Source organism: Balaenoptera musculus, chromosome 19, assembly GCF_009873245.2.
Source record: "Balaenoptera musculus isolate JJ_BM4_2016_0621 chromosome 19, mBalMus1.pri.v3, whole genome shotgun sequence".
Classification (NCBI taxonomy): domain Eukaryota; kingdom Metazoa; phylum Chordata; class Mammalia; order Artiodactyla; family Balaenopteridae; genus Balaenoptera; species Balaenoptera musculus.
In genome coordinates this window covers 12,366,570-12,374,424 of record NC_045803.1, presented here as the reverse complement: position 1 = coordinate 12,374,424, position 7,855 = coordinate 12,366,570, and positions in this window count along the sequence as shown.

The following is a 7,855-nucleotide window of genomic DNA, read 5'->3' as shown; positions in this document are numbered from 1 at the left end:
GGAAGTACAGCTCTTCATGGGGCGTCACACTGCATTCCGTGAAGAGCTACGCTTTGTAGGTGTTCACACCTGGCGGGAGCAAGATTTTTTTTTTTTTTTTACGGTGGGGTGATCACACTGGGGGTTGGGAGGAGAGGAATATGCCCTGTCAGTAGTAGATTACTCCTGCCCAGATACGGGATTCACACCAGCTGTGAACCTGTTGGCAGTGCATCCGTACTCTGCACATGGCATTTGCCCTGGCTAGCCGGTAATGGGCCGTCGTCTCCTGCTGCGTCTAATGGGTTCGCAGTATCCACAAGGGATTCACACCAGGTGTGAGGAAAATGCCGCCAGCCTATTGCAGGTTCTTAATGCCTGTAACATTCGCACTACCGGTGACAGAGTATACTGTGACGTGGCCAGTTCACTCTGGGCTAGAGGGAAATATCCCTTGTCCAATGGGATTCACTGAGTATGAAGGAGATTCACGTTATCCATGAGATTCACATTATGCACTGTCCACAGAAGGTTTGCCTTGAGGGGGGGGAAATTTCACTGTCTTGTACAAGTTCACACTGGAGAGGAATCTTACACTGTTACTTATGCTATTATGTTATGACATACTATCTTATACTGTCATAACTACTATTTTAATATCCTTCTAAAAGAGAGTTTGCACGTCCATGTTGAGTGGGCCCTGAGTTGAGGGAAATTTTACAGGGCTGTTTATACTGTGCCCATTAGGTAAGGGTTGGGTGTGAGCAAAGTTTATGTTCGTCAGAGAGTTCCCACAGCCCACTTAGGTAGACCCTTGGAGAATGGTTCGTGCTGTCCCACAAGGGGTTCACAGCAGCCACAGAAAGTTCCCCACGCGTGGAGATATTCACTGTCCATGTTAACTCTGTCACAGATATGAAAGAGATTAATTACACCGGCCATGGGGAGCCTCATACTGCGTGAAAGTTCACATTGCCCGTGACAGCTTACATTGTGTTGGTGGCGGGGTGGGGAGGGGAGGATTTCCATTGATTGGGATGGTGTTTCATGTTCCACAGTCAGTTCACATCAGGTGTGAGGGAGAATTAGACTCAATGGGGAGATCTGGACTCTCCATGAAGGAATTCACCCTGCCTAGGAAGCACAGGGGGTAAAAGGGGGTCTCTACTGTCTGTTCAGGATTGTCTCTGGCCGTGGTGTGTTTTTAATGTCCACAGAGGAACCCCCACTGCTTATTCGAGTTACACCATGCATAAAGGAGACCCATCTGTGGGAGTCCACACTGTCCAAGGCCTATTTCACCTGTCCCTGGAAGAATTACATAAAACACAGTTAACTTACACAGTTCATTGAAATTACACTTTCATGTGGAGCGGGGGTGATGTTGCAGGAAGAAGAATAACACAGGCTTAGCCAGGTTGCTCAGGGTCAAACTGAGCTGGGCTTCTTCCCAGTTGTGTGACCTTGGGCAAATCACTTAATCCCTCTATGCCTCCATTTCTACATCTGTAATGGGATAATTTTTTTTTTTAATCCTATGGCATAGGGTTGTTATGAAGATGTAATGAGTTAAGATGTGCAAAGCAATTAGGTCTGTGTCTCTAGCAGGGTAAATCCTCAAAAATGTTAACTATTGCTGTGATTATTATTATTCAGAAGGAGCTTATCACTACCCGAAGAGTCTATGCTGTCACAACCTTACTGGTAACCTGTCCATAGTTTGTATGTGTTGTAGTCGTGCTGGTGGTGGTGCTTTTTGAAAGGATTCCAGGGTTCAGCATATCTGTGGGGCATTTATCAATCCATCAGGAGGCATTATGGTCTACTGCTTGATGTCCCAGCTGTAACAGTTTTTAGCTGTGTAGCCTTGGGCCTGTACCCTCTCTCAGTCTCACTCTCCTCATCTGAAAAATGGGGATCATTAGAATATCTATCTCATAAAGTTGAGGTGAGGATGAAATGAGATGCTGAATCTAGGGCCTTGCACATAGTATGTGCTCAATAAATGGGAGCAGTGATTTTTGTATGCCTTATCCTGCATTGGACTCTGGGAAATCCCTGCCATTCAAGAAGTCACCATTTCTTGGCCTTTATTTGGGGCCTATTGTTGATGATGGGTTACACCACCCTTCAGGGAGTCATACTATCCTAATACGTGTGTGTGTTGAAGGGGAGTTGGGTAACTTTTTATTGGAGAGTGAAGACTTTCCAGGTTGGGGGGATTAGTATAATTGTATGAAAATTACAAAAGCCCAGAGGGTTGTTGTTTTTTTAATGTTAACAGTCTTTCAACTTTAGTGAATTTTTTTATAACCATTATCAGTTAGATTTCACTTCAGACACAAGTAATAGAAATCCAAACAACAGTGGCTTAAATAAAATAGAGATGTATTTTTCTCTTACCTCTGAAGAGATTGAATCACCTTCTGGTCTTTTCAGTCATACTTAGCTCCTCTGCCTCAGTGGCTGCTGGAGCTCTTGCCATCCGCTCCAAGTTCCAAGCAGGGATATGGGATGTAAGGGTTTGACACTTTGAATCTTTTACCTTTTAGAAGCCTTGTGGAAGCCCCACTCGATCCGTACTTCTTACATCTTATTTGCCAGGTGTGTTATTTGGCCACCTCTATTTGAGCCCAGAGGGTTTAACTGGGACAGGGAGTTTCTTCCTGTCTACGGGAAAGGGCTACATTATCCATGACTTAATAAAACTGACAGTGACATTGGGGCTTATTACACCCTTTGGTTGAGTCTACACTATTCACAGAGTGGTCCACCCAGGCAGGTGGCACTGTCCACGCGGGGACACAGTGTCCTGCATGAGGCCATGCTGACTATGGGGCTACATTATTCCCATGAAGGCTCACACTGCTTATCGAGGTAATCCTGTTTATATGCTTATCTACACTATGCATTTGAGGTTTATCCAGTTGTGGGAATTGACCCTACTGCTAGAGGAATTCACACAACGTTAAACAAGTTATGCCGCCTCTGTGGTAGCGCACACTAAGGAGAGGACAAGGGCTTCCCTGGTGGCGCAGTGGTTGAGAACCTGCCTGCCAATGCAGGGGACACGGGTTCGAGCCCTGGTCTGGGAAGATCCCACATGCCGTGGAGCAACTAAGCCCATGCACCACAACTACTGAGCCTGTGCTCTAGAGCCCGTGAGCCACAACTACTGAGCCCGCGAGCCACAACTACTGAAGCCTGCGTGCCTAGAGCCCGTGCTCCGCAACAAGAGAAGCCACCGCAATGAGAAACCCATGCACGGCAACGAAGAGTAGCCCCTGCTCACCACGACTAGAGAAAGACCGTGTGCAGCAACGAAGACCCAATGCAGCCAAAAATAAAAAAATTTATTTTAAAAAAAGGAGGGGACAAGCCATTGTATGGGGGGGTGCACGTTGTTCATTTGCTTTCTCACCATCTATATGAGGCTCACACTGTTTATGAGGGTTACACTGCCTATGTGGGGTTTACACCGTTTATGTGGGTTGCCCTGTTATATGGGTCCACACGGTTTATGAAGTACTTTTGGATGAGGCTCAGATCATTTATGAGAGCTAGCCTATCTGGACAAGGTTTATGAGGGCCATGCTGCCTATATTGGGGTTCACACTGTTTTTGAACATTACACTGTCTATTGGGGGTTTACACTGTCCATGTGAGAGTCACACTGTATATGGGGTTTACATCAGTTACGGACACTGTCTGTATGGGATCTGGTTGTGGGGTTATACCAGCTGTATGCAGACTCAGTTCACTTCAGCAAATACATATTACCAGCCTACTCTTATGACAGACCCTGGTCTAGGCACTGGTGATAAAGCAATGAAGAATGTGAAGAATACGGATCAAGTCCCTGTCTTTGTGGAACTGACATTGAGTAGGACAAGTTCACCTTTTATGGAGGTTTCCCTGTTTATGAGATTCACATCGGGATTCATACTCTTTAGGGGGTTGCACTGGCATCGACTGTCCAGGAGGGTTTCTCTGTGTGTATGGAGCTACATGTTATTGGCATTACATTGGGCATAAGGGAGTTCACTGTCCAAAGATGAGCTTATCCATTCATTATTGATTGCCATGCTCTTGGGGATGCTATAGGCAACAAAACAGACAAAAATCCGTGCCCTCTTAGAGCTGATATTATGGAGGAGGGATTCAAATGACAAGCAAATACATTATGGAAATATATATGTCAAATGATGCTAAGTGCTATGGAGAAAAATAGTGCATAGAAGGGACACAGGGATCTAGGAAGGGGGCTCCAATTTAAAATATAGTGGTCAGGGACTTCCATGGTGGTCCAGTGGTTGAGACTCCACGTTTCCACTGCAGGGGGCAGGGGTCTGATCCCTTGTCAGGGAACTGAGATTCCCACATGCCACGTGGTGTGCCAAAAAAAAAAAAATATATATATATATATATATATATATATGTATATGTATATGTATATATAGTGGTCAGACATAGTCATATTGGGAAGGTGGTTTGTTTATTTTATTTTTAAATTTTTGACCACACACTGCGTGGCTTGCAGGATCACAGTTCCCCAACGTGCCCTCAGCAGTGAAAGCATGGAGTCCTAACCACTGGACCACCAGGGAATTCCTGGGAAGGTGATTTTTAAGTAAAAACCTGGAAGGGATGAGGGACAGAGCTATGTAGACCTCTGGGGGAAAAGTCTTCAAGGCAGATGGAATAGCATGGGCAAAATCCCTGAGGGAGGAATATGCCTGGCATATTCAAGAAACAGCAAAGAGGCTGGAGCGTAGTTGGAAAAGAAATGAAGGGGAAAGGTGGGAAGTGAGGTCAGGAAGGAAGGGCCTTGCAGGCAAGGAGCTGTAAAAGCAAGGGGTTGGCTTTTACTCCCAGTGAGCAGAGGGGCTATTGGAGGGTTTGGGGCAGCAAAGGGATGTCATGTGGTTGACTAAAACCATTCTGGCTGCTCGTAGAGCACAAACTATAGGGACCAGTGGCAGCAGGGAGACCAGTGAGGAGACCCTAGACCAGGATGGTGGTGGCAGGGGAGGGTGGCTGATTCTGAAACAGCTGAAGGAAGAGCTAGCTGATGGAAGTTCCCTTCAGATTGGATGTAGGATGAGAGAAAGGAATTAAGGATGATTCCAAGGTATTCAGCTTGAGCAACCAGCAAAATGGAGTTGCAGTTTCCTGAGATGGGGAAGACTGGAGGTGGGGGGACAGTTTGGGGGAGCTCCGGAAGACCATTATGACTTGGCAAACTCAAGAAATCCAAATGGAAACACTGATGAGGCAGTTCAACATGTGAGATTGGAGTTCAGGGTAGAGTCCTGAGATGGAGATAGAAATTCGGGTGTAATCGGCATAGAGATGGTATATGAAACCGTGGTCCTGGTGGAGATTGTCAAAGGAATGGGTGTAGATCGAGAAAAGAAGAGGACCTGGGACTGAGCTCTGGGGCCCTTCAGCATTTCAAGTCAGGGAGATGAGGAAGGGTGATACTATAAAGGGGTTACATTTTCTGTTTGACAATGGTTACACTGTTGAGGTGGCTCTGCTCTCTAAACAGTGTGGGTGGGTCCTACTATTTCTAAGGGAATGACAATAGAGTAGTAGTGGTTCATTATTGCTTATATGGGTAATGGGTGGGTTGCAATTATGATTTTTATCGTCCACACAGTTTCCTTTCTAAGTGTGAAGTCTGTGAAGAGTTGTGACTTCTGTGGGGATAGGTTCTGTCCATGCCTTTGCCTGACAACAATAGGATAAATGTTATCTGTGTCAGGACAGTAAACTGGAACAAGAACTACTAGGTCCATAGGAGTCGGGGTGTCCTCACTGTCCAGAGTTGTTTTCTCCATGGAGTGTTACACTATTCATCCCAGGCACATCCTAGGTCTGTGAGAGGCTGTGCTTTTTACCAGCCCCAGGGGCATTTGTGGAGGCTTTCCATAGTGAACTGAGGAAAGGGGGGGTGGTCCTTGCTCATTGGAGTTCACATGGCCTTGGTTGAATGGTATATCTTCAAGGAATGACCAGTGGTGATGGACAGTTTCCATCACAAGCTCACAACATCTAGGTGTTTCACATAGGAATGGTGGGGTTCACCATCCATGGGGGTGGTTTTCAGTGTTCACAAGACAACTGAAGTATCCGAGACAGTCCACACTTCTATGGTGGAGTCACACAGACCCCTGAGGGGTTATAATATCTGTGGACACGCCATTTTCACCAGGCACTCCCATTCTCTGTGGATGGCTGGGAGTCTCCCGTGAGGCATAGCCACCATCTATGATTGTGTTTCACAGAAACTGTGGGATTGAGTTATCCAGCTGGGTCAGGGTAGGATTATGCCATTAACAGGAAATTTCACTGTCAATGCTGTGTGTTTATTGCCAACAGTTGGAGTCTATAGGGTGAGGGGTGCTTACCTCATTCACAGGGTATATCGTTCACTCTGCTAATAATTATTACCAGTATTTATTGCGTACTTACCTCAAATCTCTGATTTCTCACAACAACCTAATCATGTAGGGCCTATTATTATCTCCATTTTACAGATGAGGAAGCTGAGGCTCAAAGAGATAAATTCACTTGCTCTATGTCGCGTACAGGAAATAGCAGAGTTTGGGTTGCCACCCCAGTCTCTGTCTTGCTGGTGGGAGTATGGAGGTCACTGAGGCTGTTATAGACCTATTATCTTTTAAACTTTGCATCATCTTTTTCTGAGGGGGGGGGCAGTAAAAGAGGTAGTAAAATATAGTGGTTAAGGGTGGTGATTTTGAATTGGGTAGGTTGGGTTTGAATCCTGGCTCCAACACTTCCTGAGCCTCATTTTCTTAATCTGTAAATGGGGCTAACAATAGTAATTCCCTTCTTTGGGGTTTTGTGAGGATTGAATGAGAAGATGTCCCGACAATGCTTGGCCTAGTGCCTGGCACATCATGAGCGTTAGCAATTGGGGAGGGAGCTGTTATAATAACAATGATGATGATTATCATGGCTGGACCACACTGCTCCCAGAGGGTTACAATATCCGTGGGGGAGCTGCACTGTCCGTAGGCAAGGTTACATAATTCCCCAGGAGGGTGATGCTTCCCGGGAGGCCTTGGTCTCCCTGAGGAAGAGGCCTGAGACTTCTGAGGCACTGGTGAGGTTCTGCTCTAACGCCGCTAGGAACCCAGCAACAGAGGCTGGGCTTGAAGCCCTAAGCACCCAGAGCCGGACCCTTCAGGCCTTCCCTCTCTGTGGCCTGTTCGTCTCTCCCTGTCTTCTTGATTTCACTCTCTCTGAGCATCTCCCCCCACCCTCCCCACTTCGTTTCCTTTGGTACCTCAGAGTCTTTTCTGAGACTCTGTTTCCAGGATCAGCCTGTGAATATAGCTTCTATTTGCCCTCGACTGTTGGCCATCTGATCATTGCTGATTTCCTGTTTCCCAAAGCCTCAGGCTCCATCCATTCCTCCCAGCTGCAGAGAACAGACTTAACACTGCCCTATGCGCTGGCCTTCATCCTTAAGCCCTGCCTTCCTCTGTGCTGGCGACCCCCCAGTGCCCCTTTGGGAGCACATTTGTTCCGACTTTGCTCACCCCCTCGCATCCTGACCCCATCCCCGGAACCCCCTGCCCTGGAGGTGGAGGTGGGGGTACCTCCGGCGCCAGCCGTGTCCCCAGGACAGCTGCAGTCTGGGGATGGGGGGGCGGGCTCCCGTGTGCATTCTCTCTGGTCACTTCCTCCCCAGTTGGGACTGGGGCTATCTGGAAGGCCAAGACCCCATCCCTGGAGGAACGGAGGGCACAGCCGCCTCCCTATTTCCGATGCTGGGAAATGCCTCCCACCCATTCCACCCCACCCCTGGACAGCTGCCCCCATTCAGGCTCAGGGTTGTTGGTGG